The following is an 18,771-nucleotide window of genomic DNA, read 5'->3' on the forward strand; positions in this document are numbered from 1 at the left end:
ATTGAGTTAAAAGGTGCCATGCCAAAATATACACTTGCTTGGATATCCTTTACATCAATCTAGTAATAGTTTTCGCTCAGCGAGGTGTTACTTATTGGTCCTAAAGGGGCAAGGTACACAAATAATTGTGAGTACATGTTAGTTTTGGTGAAACTCAACGATATAAGTAAGGAGTCCTTTTATGTCGTGGCAAATTCGATAGGTTTACCTAATAAGTTCTTAGACGTACCTATCAACCAAGAATAGTTTATAGACTATTAGCAAAAGGCTTTTGCTTACCTAAGATGTTCTAGGATTAAGTCGACAAACTGTGCTTAGTTCTTCAATGATTTTAGGATCTTGGAATCATTTTATTCACACCTGCCGGAACACATAACTTGAATAAAATGCTTAATAAACATTGAATTATGCATGTATGCTGGAATTTAAGTTTATTAAGAGAAACTGTGAATGGTTATTTATTTGTTTATTCTTTTCAATTGTAGTTTTTAATATGGCAAACAACAATTCATTCAACATTCGATCAATTCTCGAAAAGGAGAAGTTGAACGGGAAAAACTTCCTTGACTGGCAAAGGAACTTGCAAATAGTTCTTATGCAGGAAGAAAAGGAGTATGTCCTAGATGAGGCGATGCCCGAAGCTCCTGGCGACGGGATCACTCAGGCTGCCCTCAATCGTTGGATTGATGCCAACAAGGATGTGAAATGTCTAATGCTCGCCACCATGAGTGCGGATCTGCAGAAAACGTTCATCAACTCAGATGCTTTCACAATCATCAGTGAGTTGAAGAACATGTTCCAAGATCTGGCTCGAGTCGAAAGATTCGAGACTCATAGGCAAATTCTTGAGACCAAGCTTAAGAAAGGCGAGCCCGTAAGTCCACATGTTCTCAAAATGATTGGACTCATTGAGAATATGAGTCGGCTGGATCAGCAATTTTCTCAGGAAATGGCTATAGACACCATCCTCCATTCTCTTCATAGCGGGTATGATCAGTTCAAACTGAACTACAGTATGAATAGTCTGGACAAAACGCTCACTGAGCTTCACGGTATGCTGAAGACCGCTGAAAAGACGCTCAAAAGTGATAAGCAGGATGTGCTTATGGTGCGTGGGGGCAAGTTCAAGAAATCTGGAAAGAAGAGGAATGCTAAGAAAGGTGGCAACAAAGCCAGCCCAACTAAGCAAACTGGCGCCAAATCTGCAAAGAGGAAGGTCAGTCAACCCACTTCTGAATCCGAATGCTTCTACTGCAAGAAGAAGGGGCATTGGAAGAGAGATTGCTTGAAGCTAAAGGAAGATCAGAAGAACGGAACAGTCGTTCCATCTTCAGGTATTTTCGTTATAGACTGTATACTTGCTAATTCAACTTCTTGGGTATTAGATACAGGTTGTGGCTCACACTTATGTTCCAATCCACAGGGACTAAGAAGAAGTAGAAAGTTAAGCAAGGGTGAAGTCGACCTACGAGTGGGAAATGGAGCACGGATTGCTGCATTAGCTGTAGGAACTTACTATTTGTCGTTGCCCTCCGGGCTAGTTTTGGAACTGGAAGAATGTTTCCATGTTCCAAGTCTTACTAAAAACATCATTTCAGTTTCTTGCTTAGATGCTAAGGGATTTTCCTTTATAATAAAAGACAATAGTTGTTCGTTTTATTTTAAAGAGATGTTTTATGGATCTGCTAAATTAGTCAATGGACTTTATTTATTAGATCACGACAAACAAGTATATAACATAAATACCAAAAAGGCCAAAAAGGATGATTCAGATCTCACCTATCTGTGGCATTGTCGATTAGGCCATATAAACTTGAAACGCTTAGAAAGACTTCAAAGAGAAGGAATTCTAGAACCATTTGACTTAGAGGATTATGGTAAATGCGAATCATGTTTACTTGGCAAAATGACAAAGCAACCTTTCTCTAAAGTTGGAGAAAGAGCAAATGAACTATTGGGTTTAATCCATACAGATGTATGTGGACCAATGAGTACAAATGCTAGAGGTGGTTTCAGCTACTTTATCACTTTCACTGATGACTTCAGTAGGTATGGTTATGTCTACCTAATGAAGCATAAGTCTGAATCCTTTGACAAATTCAAGGAATTTCAGAGTGAAGTAGAGAATCAATTAGGCAAGAAGATTAAGGCACTGCGGTCTGATAGAGGCGGTGAATATCTGAGCTATGAATTTGATGACCATCTGAAAGAATGTGGAATTCTATCAGAATTGACTCCTCCTGGAACACCACAATGGAACGGTGTGTCAGAACGGAGGAACAGAACCTTGCTAGACATGGTCAGGTCAATGATGGGTCAGGCCGAACTTCCATTAGAATTTTGGGGACATGCACTAAATACAGCTGCACTCACTATAAATAGAGCTCCGTCTAAAGCTGTCGAAAAGACTCCATACGAATTATGGTTTGGAAAGCCTCCAAATGTGTCTTTTCTTAAGATTTGGGGATGTGAAGTATACGTCAAACGATTAATTTCAGACAAACTTCATCCAAAATCTGACAAATGTATCCTTGTGGGCTATCCAAAGGAAACAAAGGGGTATTACTTCTACAATACATCTGAGAACAAAGTGTTTGTTGCTCGAGATGGTGTCTTTTTGGAGAAGGATCACATTTCCAAAATGACAAGTGGGAGAAAAGTAGACCTCGAAGAAATTCGAGTCGAACAACAAACTCTAGAGAATGCTCAAGATGACATTCAGGATGAAACTCAGAGATCTTTAGAAGAATCTGGTGAGAATCATGGTCAATCTAGAAATGTTACCCCGCGTAGATCGCAAAGATATAGATCTCAACCGGAAAGGTACTTAGGTATTTTGACGAACGAGAGCTATGACGTTCTATTACTTGAAAGTGATGAACCTGCGACTTACAAGCAAGCTATGACGAGCCCTAGCTCCAAGCAATGGCAAGAAGCCATGCAATCTGAATTAGACTCCATGTCTGAAAACCAAGTATGGGATTTGGTCGATTTGCCAGATGGCTACCAAGCCATTGGAAGCAAATGGGTTTTCAAACTGAAAAAGGACAAGGATGGGAAACTTGAAGTTTTCAAAGCTAGATTGGTTGCAAAAGGTTACAGGCAAGTCCACGGTGTGGATTACGATGAAACCTTTTCACCAGTTGCAATGCTAAAGTCTATTCGAATAATGTTAGCAATCGCTGCATATTACGATTACAAAATATGGCAGATGGATGTCAAAACTGCTTTCTTAAACGGCGTTTTAACAGAAACTGTGTTTATGACACAGCCTGAAGGTTTTGAGGATCCAAAGAATGCTAAAAAGGTATGCAAGCTAAAGAAATCAATCTACGGATTGAAGCAGGCATCCAGGAGCTGGAATATACGTTTTGATGAAGCAGTCAGTGACTTTGGTTTCATCAAGAACGCAGACGAATCTTGTGTATACAAGAAGGTCAGTGGGAGCAAAATTGCTTTCCTAGTATTATATGTCGACGACATATTGCTTATCGGAAATGACATTCCTATGTTGAACTCTGTCAAGATTTGGCTTGGGAAATGTTTTTCGATGAAGGATCTAGGAGAAGCACAGTACATATTGGGCATCAAGATTTACAGAGATAGATCTAAAAGGATGATTGGACTTAGTCAAAGCACTTATATCAATAAGGTGCTTGATAGGTTCAAGATGGCGGACTCCAAGCGAGGCTACCTACCCATGTCTCATGGAATGACTCTAAGCAAGACTCAGTGCCCAAAAACACTTGATGAGCGTAGACGAATGAATGGGATTCCATATGCATCATTGATTGGTTCAATAATGTATGCTATGATATGTACACACCCGGATGTTGCGTACGCACTCAGTGCTACGAGCAGATACCAGTCAGACCCAGGAGAGGCGCATTGGACTGCTGCCAAGAACATTCTGAAGTACCTGAAAAGGCACAAAGATGACTTCCTGGTCTATGGTGGAGATGATGAATTAATTGTTAAAGGCTATACGGACGCAAGTTTCCAAACCGACAAAGATGATTTCAGATCACAGTCTGGGTTTGTCTTCTGCCTCAACGGAGGAGCAGTAAGCTGGAAAAGTGCTAAGCAAAGCACCATTGCGGATTCTACAACTGAAGCGGAGTACATTGCTGCACATGAAGCAGCAAAGGAAGCTATATGGCTAAGGAAGTTCATAGGAGAACTTGGTGTAGTCCCCTCCATTAAAGGACCAATAGCCCTGTATTGTGATAATAACGGAGCTATTGCACAGGCAAAAGAGCCTAGACACCACCAGAGAGTCAAGCATGTACTTCGTAGATTTCACCTTCTACGAGAGTTCGTTGAAAGAAAAGAAGTCGAGATAAGCAAAATTGGAACTGATGACAACATATCAGATCCATTAACTAAACCTCTGCCGCAAGCGAAGCACAACTCGCACACTGCAGCTATGGGAATCAAGCATATTGGAGAATGGCTTTGATGTCTCTGTTTAATGTTTTAAAGTTTTAGAGTTTAAATCTTTGTAAAACATTATTGGTTAATCATTCACAATAAATGAAAGAAATTCATTTTTCCATTTAATTTGTGGTTTATTAAATGATGAGTCCCTTCAACTTGACGATATATTCAAGATAGACTGTCAGGACCAGTCCTGTGACTAAGAAATGTCTATCAAGTGAACTTGAATGTCAAAGGTTGAAAATGGTCCCTAATCGGAGTTTTCTATAAAATTGGACGCATAGAAAACGTTAGACGATTAGAATGCAAGATGACTAGTAGTTCTGTTTCTTGAACTATGTGGACATGGCAATGTCATAATCATTTGCATAGATACTTACTTTGGGAAGACTAGTATCGGACAAGACCTATGAAACTTTACTGTAAGAGATGAAAGTCTGTCATAAGTAAATTTCATTAAATTATTAGACACTAAATCCTCAATACCTGAGTGATTTGAGATTACTTGTTTGAGAACTGGTTGCTTTGACGTTGACCAACCGTCGCACCGTAAAAGGAGGCTATAAAGGCAACGCTCAGGTAATCACCTATCAAACGAAGTCTAATCTCAAGATCGCAAGATTGGGATTGTCCTCCCATAAATCGGGAAGAGATGCTTAAAAGTTGTACAAGGCCACTCGGAGAGCTAGAAACTGTGAAATGCATGGCCGTGCTCGGATGAATCATAGGCTATGATTATCTGTTTATTTGATCAGTTGAACTCTGAAACCGAGGAACACCTCTGGACATAATAAGGATGACAACTCTTACCTTATGTTCAAGAGCAAGCATCGAGCGACAAAGGAATTAGGAAATGCACACTTGTCCCTAAGGACAAGTGGGAGACTGAAGGAAATAATGCCCTTGGTCCAAGTATGCATTCTATGTTAAGTCTAATAAATGCGGTTCAGTATTAATTAACAAGTTAATAATTCAGTGAGATCAAGTGAGCTGAATGCCTAGCTAGAGGCCGCTTCAGTTCAAGTGGAATTAATGATATTAATCCACAGCTTACTCTTGACTGAACCCGTAGGGTCACACAAATAGTACGTAAACGGATCAAGTATTTAATGGCATTAAATACTCCATCTATGAATATTCGGAACCGACGGATCTTGGTTTCAGTGGGAGCTAAGATCGTCACAGGCAAGAAATGAATACTCCGGAAACGATGATATTGCCGGAAACGGAAATATGGATCGTATCGGAAATATGAATATTATCCAAGTCGTAGATGTTGCCGGAAACGGAAACATGGTACGTATCGGAAAATATTATTGGAAATGGAAATATTACCAGAATCGGAAATATTGCCGGAAACGGAAATATTGTCAGAATCGGAAATATTGCCGGAATCGGAAAATAATTCCGGAAACGGAAATATTAAATATTTGTTCGAAACGGAAATTAATTCCGGAATCGGAAATATTAAATATTGTTCGCATCGGAAATAGATTCCGGAAATGGAAATTTAATCGGAAGCGTATCGTACGAATTAGCATCGGACGAGGCCTGCCGGACGAAGGCCCAGCACGAAGCCAGGCCGTCGCCCAGCAAGCACGCACGCCACAAGCCCAGCGCGCGCCAAGGCCACGGATGCGTGGGCCTTGCTGCGTGGGCTACAGCTCGCACGCATGGGCAGTCCTTGTGGCTGCCGTGTGTGTGTGAGTTTGTGCTCATGCGTGATTCCTGAATCAGCAAGAGTCAGTGTATGATTAAATGTCTATTCCTAATTGGATAAATTAATTAAATAGAATTCATGTAGGATTCTAATTCCAATTAATTCGCATCCTACTAGGATTACGATTCCTTTTCCATAACTCTATAAATAAAGGCCTAGGGGTCATAATTTATATACAAGTTTCAAAGTATTCAAAAGTGAGTTTTTTTGAGAGAAAATTAAAACACATCTTGCTCATAAAAGTGCCGAATTTTCTAGTACCTTAAGGGCGATTCTAGTTGGTCAATCTTAAGGCGGATCCGGACGTGCTGTGGACTATCTACGGAGGGACGACACTTGGAGTCCTAAAAGACTTGTTCTTGTTCGGTTCGGGCGCAGCTAGGGAGGGCACGCAACAAAGAGTATGCATCTAATTATGCTATATGATTATGTGTAAATAATATGATTCCTGGGTTAATGGTTGTTTCCGCATGATTTATGTAAATGTCATATGTATCATAACCCAACAATTAATTGCAAATTCGTGCGCTTTTTTGATTATATGTTCGCAGGATTTTTTGGCAGTTTTATCAATAATTGTCGAAATCTTATGTTTTTATAGTGAATTTCGCATGTAAATGACGTTTTAAAATTTTGACCAAAATCATAGATTTGACGCCGAACCCAGAATTCCCAAATTCGAAGCCTAACTATGACTTTTCGGAGGTTTTAGTTTTTCGAATGCAAAATTTTTAATTTTTATGATGTTAAATTAAATATTTGCTAATCTTGTATGTATATCTTAAATTTATGATTGGCCTACTGTATATGTTTAACAATTTTAAGGTCTAATTTTGTTAATTATACAACCTAATTTGTAATAATAATTAATTCGTTGAATTTCAAATAATTTAGAATTTGTTTTGAATTTCATAATTAATTGATAATTTAATTAGGATCCTATGATTAAAAACCACCATAAAATTTGGTAAAACTGAAAAGTTTTAAAATTTTATGACCTAGATTTTAATCCCTAAGAATATATGTAATCGGAAATTAATTTGAATAATAAATTTTGGACTTTTCGCCTAAATTTAGTGAAATTAATATGGATTATTAATTTTTCGTTAAATTTAAATATAAAAGTTATTAATTTTTATAAATCAGTCATAAATCTTGCACGCACGAAGCAATGGAAGCTAAGTGTTACCCTTAAGGGGTGTTGCATAGTGCGGGCATGCGACAACGAGCAAGGGAGCTCGTCGCTCATGCGGTACGAGGCAGCGAGCAAACACAAGCATGCGCGCGCGGCACAGGCCTGTTCGGTGTGTGCTGTGCGGGTGATCGAGCAAGGCGACGATGCGTCATAGCACAAGGCAAGAGGCAGGCCAGCAGCACAAGGAGCAAGGGAGCTCGCGTGCCGCCACGCCAAGCCCCCTACCCAGCGCACAACAGCAAGCACAACAAGGGTTGTTGTGTTGCTTGCTGTGGTGCATCACTCGGTCAGCAACAAAGAAGGCCATGGGCGGTGCACTTGTGCAAGCGGCCCATGGGCGCTACGGGGTGGCTTGCTTGGGTGAGGCGTGGGCTTCGGCCTGCGGCCTTGCCTTGGCACGTTGGGTCATTCGTTTAATTTTTCTGTTGAAAACAATTTTAATTTAATTTAATTTCATAATTTAATTTTATTTCGGAATTTAATTTTGATTAATTTAATTATTATGAATTATTTTATACTAATTATTATAATGAAATTAAAACCTTGATAAATTTATAATTAATTAATTTTAATCAACTGAAAATAATATTTAGGGATTTAAAATTATTTTATATGAGCTTTAAATTTGAATTAAATTTGTAAGTTTGCGGTTGAACTAGGAAATACAATTTTATGTTTAAAATTTGTAAAGCATATAAATTCTTGGTTTTAGTGGGAGATTTTAGTTATTAAAATCTTGATTAGGTCTACATTCCTTTAAGGTTAAAACAACTCTATTAGAACTAATAAGGTTGAATAATTTCTAGATTGTTGGAACCTTTGATTAGTTGCTGCAAATGTTTATGTGATGCATGATTTTTCTACTAACTTGCTACGGGGCCATTCATTGATAAATGAATGGGTGAATGGTACATTGTAAATGTACTATTTTGCAGGTTATGGAAAGGGACTAGTATAGACCAAATAGGATAGTAAATATGGGCTGTGTTCCATTAATTTCAATGTAAAATTGTTCTAATGCACCAATGTTTTTATTTAAATATGGTATGCGTACCATCAAATAGTTGTAATTAGTTTTAATTATAGCATATCCTATTTGAAGAAGATGGCGCCTCCCATGGTGAAATTTAAGACGGAGTTTCCAATCCATTTTCAAGACGGAGTTTGAAGTTGAAGCTGCAAGATGAAGTCGGGCCATACTAGATCACAATTAAATCTTATGTATGCTTTAAGTTATTTATTTATTTAAATATGTCTTAATAATGCATGAGATTATGACTTGATTATGTTGCATGATTAAGGATTTTAGTTCACTTAAAATCTAACCAACATAGTAAGAGCCTTAAGTTCCAAACTTTAAAAATTGAGTTAAAAGGTGCCATTCCAAAATAACGCTTACTTGGATAACCTTTACATCAATCTATGTAATAGTTTTCCGCCAAAGCGAGGTGTTACTTGTTGATTCTAAAGGAGTAAGGTACACAAATAATTGTGAGTACATGTTAGTTTTGATGAAACTCAACGATATAAGTAAGGAGTCCTTTTATGTCGTGGAAAATGAGATAGGTTTACCTAATAAGTTCTTAGACGTACCTATCAACCAAGAGTAGTTTCTAGACTATTAGCAAAGGATTTGCTTACCTAAAATATTTTATAATTGAGTCTAAATACATATTGTGCTTAATTCTTCAATGATTTAAGGATCTTGGATTCATTTTATTCACACCTGTCGGAACACAAAACTCGAATAAAATGCTTAATAAATATTGAATTATGCATGTATCCGATTGCTAGAATTTAAGTTTATTAAGAGAAACTATGAATTGTTATTTATTTGTTTATTCTTTTAAATTGTAGTTTAACTATGGCAAAAACCAATCAAAACATCATCAAAGGTTCTGAACTTATGATCAAGTTGAATCTAACAAATTTTCTTGAATGGCAAGATAAGCTGGTTGAAGTAGTGAAACTCAATGGCATTGAGTATTCACTGTTCTACCCTATGCCAAGCTACTATGTAAGAGACATGACTCCTGAAAGACACGTTTCCTGGGATGCGGATATCCAAAAGGTCACGAGCTGAGTCTCATGTTGAGAAACATCCCTGACGATTGGCATATAAGGTTTGTAGCTTACGAACCATATATGCTTCTCGGGCATCTAAGGAATATCTGTCTTGGAAGCACGGAAGAAAGAGACCTAAATGTCCATGAGTTGATTGAATCAATGAAAGGGATAAAGGTTGATCTTCATAACAGATGTTTCAAGCAAGAAGTCCAGGAAACACATGCTCAAGTCCTTCGCTCTAAACAAAGAGTTGGTAAACCACTTAGGGATCATGTGAACTACATGTTATCATTATTTGATCACTTGAGTCTGCTAGGTTCACCAATAAGCGAAAGGATGGTTGTCTCCGTCTTACTCAATTCACTTCATGAAGGATTTAGACGCTTCAGGCAATACTACATGAGTGAACCAAGAGAAGAAACAACCGGTGAGTTTATTCGGCTAGTAAAAAATGCTGAAATAGTACTCGACTATGAAGCCAAAGATTTACTCAAGGCTAAAGGGAGACCTTTCAAGAAAGGTGGAAATTCGAAGGGCAATGCTGAGTCAGTTCCCAAAAAGAAGACAAAGCAGGACAAGTCTACATCAAGCGGTCTTTATTGTGATGGAATCGACCATTACAAAAGAGAATGTCCCAAATATAAGGAAGATCAGATGAACGGAACTCGTTCCATCTTCAGGTATTTTCGTTATAGACTGTATACTTGAAAATTTTAACTTCTTGGGTATTAGATGCAGGTTGTGGCTCATACTTATGTTCCAATTCACAGGGGCTAAGAAGAAGTAGGAGGTTAAGCAAGCGTGAAGTCGACCTACGAGTGGGAAATGGAGCAAGGATTGCTGCATTAGCTGTAGGAACTTATTATTTGTCGTTTCCCTTTGGGCTAGTATTGGAACTAGAAGAGTGTTTCCATGTTCCAAGTCTTAGTAAAAACATCATTTCTGTTTCTTGCTTAAATGCTAAGGGATTTAGCTTTTTAATAAAAGACAATAGTTGCTCCTTTTATTTTAAAGAGATGTTTTATGGATCTTCTAAATTAGTCAATAGACTTTATGTGCTAGATCACGACAAACAAGTTTATAACATAAATACCAAAAAGGCCAAAAATAATGATTCAGATCTCACCAATCTATGTCATTGTCGATTAGGCCATATTAACATGAAGCGCATAGAAAAACTTCAAAAGGAAGGAATTTTAGAACCATTTGACTTAGAGGATTATGGTAAATGCGAATCATGCTTACTTGGCAAAATGACAAAGCAACCTTTCAATAAAGTTGGAGAAAGAGCAACTTATCTATTGGGTTTAATCCATACAGATGTATGTGGACCAATGAGTTCAAATGCTAGAGGTGGTTTCATCTAATTTATCACTTTCACTGATGACTTCAATAGATATGGTCATGTCTACCTAATGAAGCATAAGTCCGAATCCTTTGACAAATTCAAGGAATTTCAGAGTGAAGTAGAGAATCAATTAGGCAAGAAGATTAAAGCATTGCGGTCTGATAGAGGCGGTGAATATCTGAGCTATGAATTTGATGACCATTTGAAAGAATGTGGAATCTTGTCGGAATTGACTCCTCTTGGAACACCTCAATGGAACGGTGTGTCAGAACGGAGGAACACGACCTTACTAGACATGGTTCGATCAATGATGGGTTAGGCCGAACTTCTAATAGAATTTTGGGGACATGCATTAAACACAGTTACACTCACACTAAATAGAGCTCCGTCTAAAGCTGTTAAAAAGACTCCATATGAGTTATGGTTTGGCAAGCCTCCAAATGTGTCTTTTCTTAAGATTTGGGGTTGTGAATTATACGTCAAACGATTAATTTCAGACAAACTTCAACCGACATCTGACAAATGTATCCTTGTGGGCTACCCAAAGGAAACAAAGGGGTATTAATTCTACAATACATCTGAGAACAAGGTGTTTGTTTCTTAAGATGGTATCTTTTTGGAAAGAGATCACATTTCCAAAATGACAAGTGGGAGAAAAGTAGACCTCGAAGAAATTCGATTCGAACAACAAACACTAGAGAATGCTCAAGATGACATTCAGGCTGAAACTCTGAGATCTTTAGAAGTATCTGGTGAGAATCAAGAACCAACTAGAAATTTAACCCCGCGTAGATCGCAGAGATATAGGTCTCAACCGGAAAGATACATAGGTATTTTGACGAATGAGCACCATGAAATTCTATTGCTGGAAAGCGATGAACCTGCGACTTACAAACAAGCTATGATGAGCCCTAGCTCCAAGCAATGGCAAGAAGCCAAGCAATCTGAATTAGACTCCATGTCTGAAAACCAAGTTTGGGATTTGGTCGGTTTGTCAGATGGTTACCAAGCCATTGGAAGCAAATGGGTTTTCAAACTAAAAAAGGACAAGGATGGGAAACTAGAAGTTTTCAAAGCTAGATTGGTTGCAAAAGGATACAGGCAAGTCCACGGTGTGGATTATGATGAAACCTTTTCACCAGTTGCAATGCTAAAGTCTATTCGGATAATGTTAGCAATCGCTGCATATTACGATTACAAAATATGGCAGATAGATGTCAAAACCGCTTTCTTAAACGACGTTTTACAGAAACTGTGTTTATGACACAACCTGAGGGTTTTGAGGATCCAAAGAATGCTGAAAAGGTATGTAAGCTTAAGAAGTCCATCTATGGATTAAAGCAAGAATCAAGGAGCTGGAATATACGCTTTGATGAAGCAGTCAGTGACTTTGGCTTCGTCAAGAACGCAGAGATAGATTTAAAAGGATGATTTGACTTAGTCAAAGCACTTATATCAATAAGGCGCTTGAAAGGTTCAATATGGCTGACTCCAAGAGAGGCTACCTACCCATGTCTCATGGAATGACTCTAAGCAAGACTCAGTACCCAAAACACTGGATGAGCGTAGACAAATGAGTGGGATTCAATATGCATCATTGATTGGTTTAATAATGTATGCTATGATATGTACACGCCCGGATGTTGCGTATGCACTCAGTGCTACGAGCAGATACCGGTCAGACTTAGGAGAGGCGCATTGGACTGCTGCCAAGAATGTTCTGAAGTACCTGAAAAGGCACAAAAATGATTTCCTGGTCTATGCTGGAGATGATGAATTAATTGTTAAAGGCTATACGGACGCAAGTTTCCAAATCGACAAAGATGATTTTAGATCACAGTCTGGGTTTATCTTCTGCCTCTACGGAGGTGCAGTAAGTTGGAAAAGTGCTAAATAGAGCACCATTGCAGATTCTACAACAGAAAGCGGAGTACATTGCTGCGCCCGAAGCAGCTAAGGAAGCTATTTGGGTAAGTAAGTTCATAGGTGAACTTGGTGTACGTAGTCCCCTCCATTAAAGGACCAATAGCTATATATTTTGACAATAATGGAGCTATTGCACATGGAAAGGAGCCTAGACACCACCAGAGAGTCAAGCATGTACTTCGTAGATTTCACCTTCTACGAAAGTTCGTGGAAAGAAAAGAAGTCGAGATAAGCAAGATTGGAACTGACAACAACATCTCAGAGCCATTGACTAAACCTTTGCCGCAAGCGAAGCACAACTCGCACACTGCAGCTATGGGAATCAAGCATGTTGGAGAATGGCTTTGATGTCCTAAATGAATGTTTTAAAGTTGTAGAGTTTAATATTTTGTAAAATGTTTTGGTTAGCCATTCATATAAATGAATAGAATTCATTTTTTCATTTCATTTTGTGGTTTATTAAATGACGAGTCCTTTCAATTTGACGATATATTCAAGATAGACTGTCAGGACCAGTCCTGTGACTAAGAAATGTCTATCAAGTGAACTTGAATGTCAAAAGTTGAAAATGGTCTCTGGTCGGAAGTTTTCTATAAAGGTGTAGCATAGAAAACGTTAGAATGCAAGATGAGTAGTAGTTATGTTTCTTGAACTATATGGACATAGCAATGTCACAATGATTTGCATAGATACTTACTTGAAAAGATTAGTATCAGACAGACCTATGAAACTTTACTATAAGAGATGAAAATCTGCCGTAGGTAAATTTCATTACATTATTAGACACTAATCCTTAATTCTTGAGTGATTTGAGATTACTTGTTTGAGAACTGGTTATTTTGATATTGTCAAGCGTCGCACTGTAAAAGGAGACTATAACGGCAACGCTCAGGTAATCACCTATCAAACGAAGTCTAACCTCAAGATCACAATATTTGGATTGTCCTCCCATAAATCGAGACGAGATGCTGAAACTTGTACAAGCCCACTCGGGGAGCTAGAAACTGAAAAATGCATGGTCATGCTCAGATGAATCATAGGCCACTACAACAAAAATGTTCATTAACAGCGCCTAATTAATAGCGCTTATCAAAAAGCGCTAATAATTATATCAAATAACAGCACTTTATTTTATATTGCTGTTAAAAGAAAAAATAATTTCAACTTAATATATTACCACGCTTTTCTTTAAATGTTGTGATTAATTGCTAGTAAGTTATCTTAAACAAAAAAAAAGAGGAAGCTATTGCCGTCGTTATGTTCAAAGAAGTTTTCATTAGACCCACTCACCCACCTCTTCAAAACCTAGGTCGCGCTAAAACCCTTTTTTTCTTTTTTCTATTCCCTCAAATTCCAATAATGGAGATAATTTGCTCTCTGAATTAGCACATGCTATTATAATTTATTTAGAACAAATAACTTATTTAGGCTTTGTAATCATTCTGATGTTGTCTTGTATGGAGTTAGCGACTCGACGACCATGGGAAACATGTCACAACGATACCGGAAATGGCACTGACGCCAGTACTGTAGCGGCACCACCAATTGATTATATCCCTAAGAAAGCCCAGGTTAGTAACTCCAATTTTCACCAAATACATTTTTATTTGAATCACGCTGTTTCATATTCAATTTAAAAAATTCTCAATTGCATTTCATTTAATTTTTTTACATGTAGATGCGATGGATAATTGGTGTACGGAGTATTATAATTCAATAATACTTCAATTTTATGTTCAAAAAAATTGTGATAAAAATTTGTAATTTAATTATTGCTAATTTTTTCACGCAATTGTTTGAATTAATAATTTTTTTGGATTTTCCATTAGTATTAGAAACCTCTATGGTTTAAAGAGTGCCATCCGAAAGTTTCACCTGGTCCTTGTCCAAAGAACGCATCACAGTGAGAACCAGAGCACATTAATGTCACTGTGTTTTCACTTTTCACAATTCCGGATCACCTTTTCCAATTTTTTTTTTTGTTGGAGAAATTTGTGACTTTTTGGAATTGTTATAACTCAACACTGAAATATAAAGAAACTTTCAGGGTTGAATTTGTCGGCAATGGTTAAATTCTGGGTTTGATTGATTAATTTATCTTTCAATTAGGAGCTCCTATGCTATTGACAAGTTTTCCATAGATGACATGCCTATTGAGGTAAGAAAATATATTATTTGGGTTAAATTTTAATTTTATAAAATAATTTATTTCTATTTATGGCATATTGGTGATCAGATGTATGAAATTTGATATAGTTTTTGTTTATGTACTATACAGAAAGAAATTGATTAAAAAGTGTGTTGTGGGTTGGAATTTGGTTGATTAGTGTTGGGTTTGTGTTGGATGAATGCCATGATTATTTTTATGGATCCGAAGGAGAAAATAAAAGAGGGTGACAATTGTTTAGATTCACAATTGTGGCATGCTTGTGCTGGAGGGATGGTGCAAATGCCACCAGTGAGCTCAAAGGTTTATTATTTTGTACAAGGTCATATAGAACATGCTAATGGAAATGTGTATTTTAGGAGTTTCCCACGATTTCCGTCATATGTTCTGTGTAGAGTTGAAGATATACGATACTTGGCTGACCAGGAGACGGATGAAGTGTATGTAAAGATTCGATTAAGTCCTGTTACTAATGAGGTAGATTATAGTGATGATGAAATTGGAGTTCATGGGACTTAAGTGCAAGAGAATAAGCCTGCTTCATTTGCTAAGATTTTGACTCAGTCTGATGCTAATAATGGGTGAGGGTTTTCTGTTCCTCGTTATTGTGCGGAAACAATATTTCCGCGGTTAGATTATTCAGCGGATCAACCAGTTTAAAACATTCTAGCAAAGGATGTTCATGGCGAACCCTGGAAATTTAGGCATATATATCAAGGGACACCAAGGCGTCACTTATTAACTACTGGTTAGAGTACATTTGTGAATGCTAAAAAGCTAATTGCTGGGGACTCTATTGTGTTTTTAAGGGCTGAAAATGGGAATATATGTGTTGCGATTCGAAGAGCAAAGAGGGGACTCGGTGGCGGACTCGGTGCATCATCATGAGATACCTGTTTGCTGGTTCCTGTTGTTTTTGGCAGGAAACCCTTGACAATCCACTGATTGACCAGAGTTTCTTTGACAACTCTAGTATACAAAGAGCAGTATGTAGCTAACTATACCAGATGAAGAGGAAGTCAACACTTTCAGCCAACTCAAACTCGGTACTTTCACTAGGCCTCCTCTCGATGTTTACTAGGTTGGATAGTCTGGTTCTTTTTGTTAAATTGTTCACTATGATGTGTGCTCCGATTGCCCCCCTTGTCACAGAGTATAGGCATGTTGACCCTTGTTTAAGTTGGCTCTTATCTTGCTTGTTTATATATTGATGGTAATGTGTCTTCTAATCTCTAGAACAGGGCAGCCATAAACTCCAGAAATAATAAATTTATAGAAGAAACTTAATATATATACTTACATTATATTCCGTTCAAAAGTTTAGTTTAGGTAATAAATTTGATTAACAAATACTTGGTCAATTAGTAGTCACGTTGACTGTATAACGGTGTAACCTTAAGTCATGAACTAAAGATTTGAAAATTAGTTCCTGATATCTGCAACAGATGTCTTTTAATTCAAAAATAAGGAATGTCTAATAATGTATCTCAATTGAATCACTGCTTTTCTAGCTCCTTTTACTAGTTGGAAAGGAGTGCCTTTGATTTCTATGTACAGACTAAGCAACACAATTTAATACAAGTCACCTAAAGGTGGAGAGCCTAGATCAACAAGTAACTCCACTTCAATTCTCTATAATCTACATGCTGTGCAGAACCCAGTTGTATGCTGATGATGGAGTTCAGTATGGCCAATATTAGGTTCTGAGCTACAATCATGTTTAGAGTAAAACTGAAAACATCTTCCTGGTGAAAGAATAAATAAGCTAATCAGACCAACTTTTCCCTTTTAAGATATGAGATACAAGTAGGTATGTAGATGGCAGAGAACTAAATAAGAGGTTGCCTTGATATGCCAGGTAGTCTCTTATTTTTTTGGCTATGCTATTATTTTTTACTGCATGCTTTGGATGATACTGCTTTCGCTTGTTAATTGGTATGCTCTCTGAATTTTCTGTGATGTGAGTCACTGATAAAACTTATGATTATGTTTTATTACAAATATTTATTATAATTATGATTGTGTTTATTACAAATTATATTTGTTTCTAAGTATTAATAAATAATTTATTTTATTTTGCTTGTGTAGTGTCCTCGGCAAAAGAATGTCATGGATTTTGGATATTAATGAGATCCATAAAAGAGATCATCGACCATAAGAAAACTTGAAATTTTTGAAGATGTTTGTACTTTTTTTGTTCAATTATGCCTAGACATTATATGTTTTGTTACTAATCATGTTAACTTTCTCATGTTATAGTACTTTCATGATTGCAATGCTCCGAATTATGATCAAGAACAAATTGATGAAGTCATAGCTCAATGGACGCGTCAAGTTCTTCCCTTGTGAATATATTGTGGTGGATTAATTATGTTTTTCGACTGGAAATTGTGTAAAATGTTCTAATTTTAGTGTGTTGATTTGAAATATTAAAAAGTGTATGTACTATAAGACAAAGATACTTCTTTCTTTTTCTATTGTTGTTTTTTCCTAGTGTGTTGACAACATTGCATGTGATTTTAAGTTATGAAACATCAAGACGTTTATTTGATATGATAAAGATCTAAAATGGTTGGTTTTTATTTTTTTATTACAGGTATTTAATAAAAAAAATTAAAACTAAAAAAGAGCTCGTACAAAATTAAAAACTGCCAAAAATGGTAGTGCTTTTTTTGTTAAATGCTAACAATTAATTTAAATTAAAGTAGCTGTTTGGTGCATAAAATTTCCCGTCATAACCACAGCTTCAATAGCGCTTATATATTGAACGCTACTAAATGAGGCAATATTATCAGCGCTTTTAAAAAGCGATGTTATTCTTTTAACAGCGCTGCTAATTAACAACGCTTTTTAAGCGTTGTCTTTAATTGAAAAAAGCGCTATTAAAAGCTAATTGAAAAAAGCGCTATTAAAAGCTAATTGAAAAAAGCCGGCTATGATTATCTGTTTATTTGATCAGTTGAACTCTGAAACCGAGAATTACCTCTGGACATAATAAGGATGACTACTCTTACCTTATGTTCATGAGCAGGCATCAAGCGACAAAGGAATTAGGAAATACACACTTGTCCTTAAGGACGAGTGGGAGACTGAAGGAAGTAATGCCTTTGGTCCAAGTATGCATTTAATGCTAAGTCTATTAGATGCGGTTCATTATTAATTAACAAGTTAATAAATTTAGTGAGATCAAGTGAACTGAATTCCTAACTAGAGGTCGCTTCAGTTCAAGTGTAATTAATAATATTAATCCACAACCTACTCTTGGCTTAACCCGTAGGATCACATAAATAGTACGTGAACGGATCAAGTATTTAAGTGAATATATTATTCATTAAGTACTCCATTTATGAAAATTCGTAAACGACAGATCTCGGTTCAAGTGAGAGCTGAAATCGTCAAAAGGCAAAATAAAGAATACTCCGGAAATGATGATATTGCCGGAAACGGAAATATGGTTCATGAAGGAAATATAAATATTATCCAAGTCGTAGATGTTGTCGGAAACGGAAACATGGCTCGTATTGGAAAATATTATGGGAAATAGAAATATTGCCGGAATCGGAAGTATTGCCGAAAACGGAAATATTACCGGAATCGGAAATATTGTCGGAAAAGGAATTTTTTTTTTCCGGAATCGGAAATATTAACTGAAACGTAAATATTTGTTCGAAACGGAAATGAATTCCTGAATCAGAGAACGAATCCGAAGCTCGACGAGCGACAAGCCGGCAAGAGAGCTGGCCCATCGTTCGACGATCAAGGCAGCATCCATGGGGCCGCGCCCTGCGAGCAAGGCCGTAGCCATGGGCCGCGCCAAGCTACAAGCAAGGCAACAGCCTCATGGGCCACGCAAAGCCGCAAGCAAGGCAACAGCCTCATGGGCCACGCCAAGCTACAAGCAAGGCAACAGC

The 18,771-nt window shown here is 37.2% G+C and overlaps 1 long non-coding RNA gene across 5 annotated transcripts; it reads left to right on the forward strand.

Moving 5' to 3' along the window:
- The first annotated feature begins 13,927 nt into the window (after nucleotides 1-13,927).
- Nucleotides 13,928-17,346, forward strand: LOC110797380 (uncharacterized). Of its 5 annotated transcripts, none has more exons than XR_008923527.1 (4): nucleotides 13,928-14,264; nucleotides 14,803-14,851; nucleotides 14,972-15,906; nucleotides 16,949-17,346. It is a non-coding gene; the product is annotated as an uncharacterized lncRNA (long non-coding RNA). The 5 variants fall into 5 exon arrangements; XR_008923525.1 differs by having other exon boundaries at nucleotides 13,929-14,264; nucleotides 17,120-17,346; XR_002535828.2 differs by having other exon boundaries at nucleotides 14,741-14,851; nucleotides 14,972-17,346.
- Nucleotides 17,347-18,771: the final 1,425 nt, after the last annotated feature.

Source organism: Spinacia oleracea, chromosome 6 (assembly GCF_020520425.1).
Source record: "Spinacia oleracea cultivar Varoflay chromosome 6, BTI_SOV_V1, whole genome shotgun sequence".
Taxonomy (NCBI): Eukaryota; Viridiplantae; Streptophyta; class Magnoliopsida; order Caryophyllales; family Amaranthaceae; genus Spinacia; species Spinacia oleracea.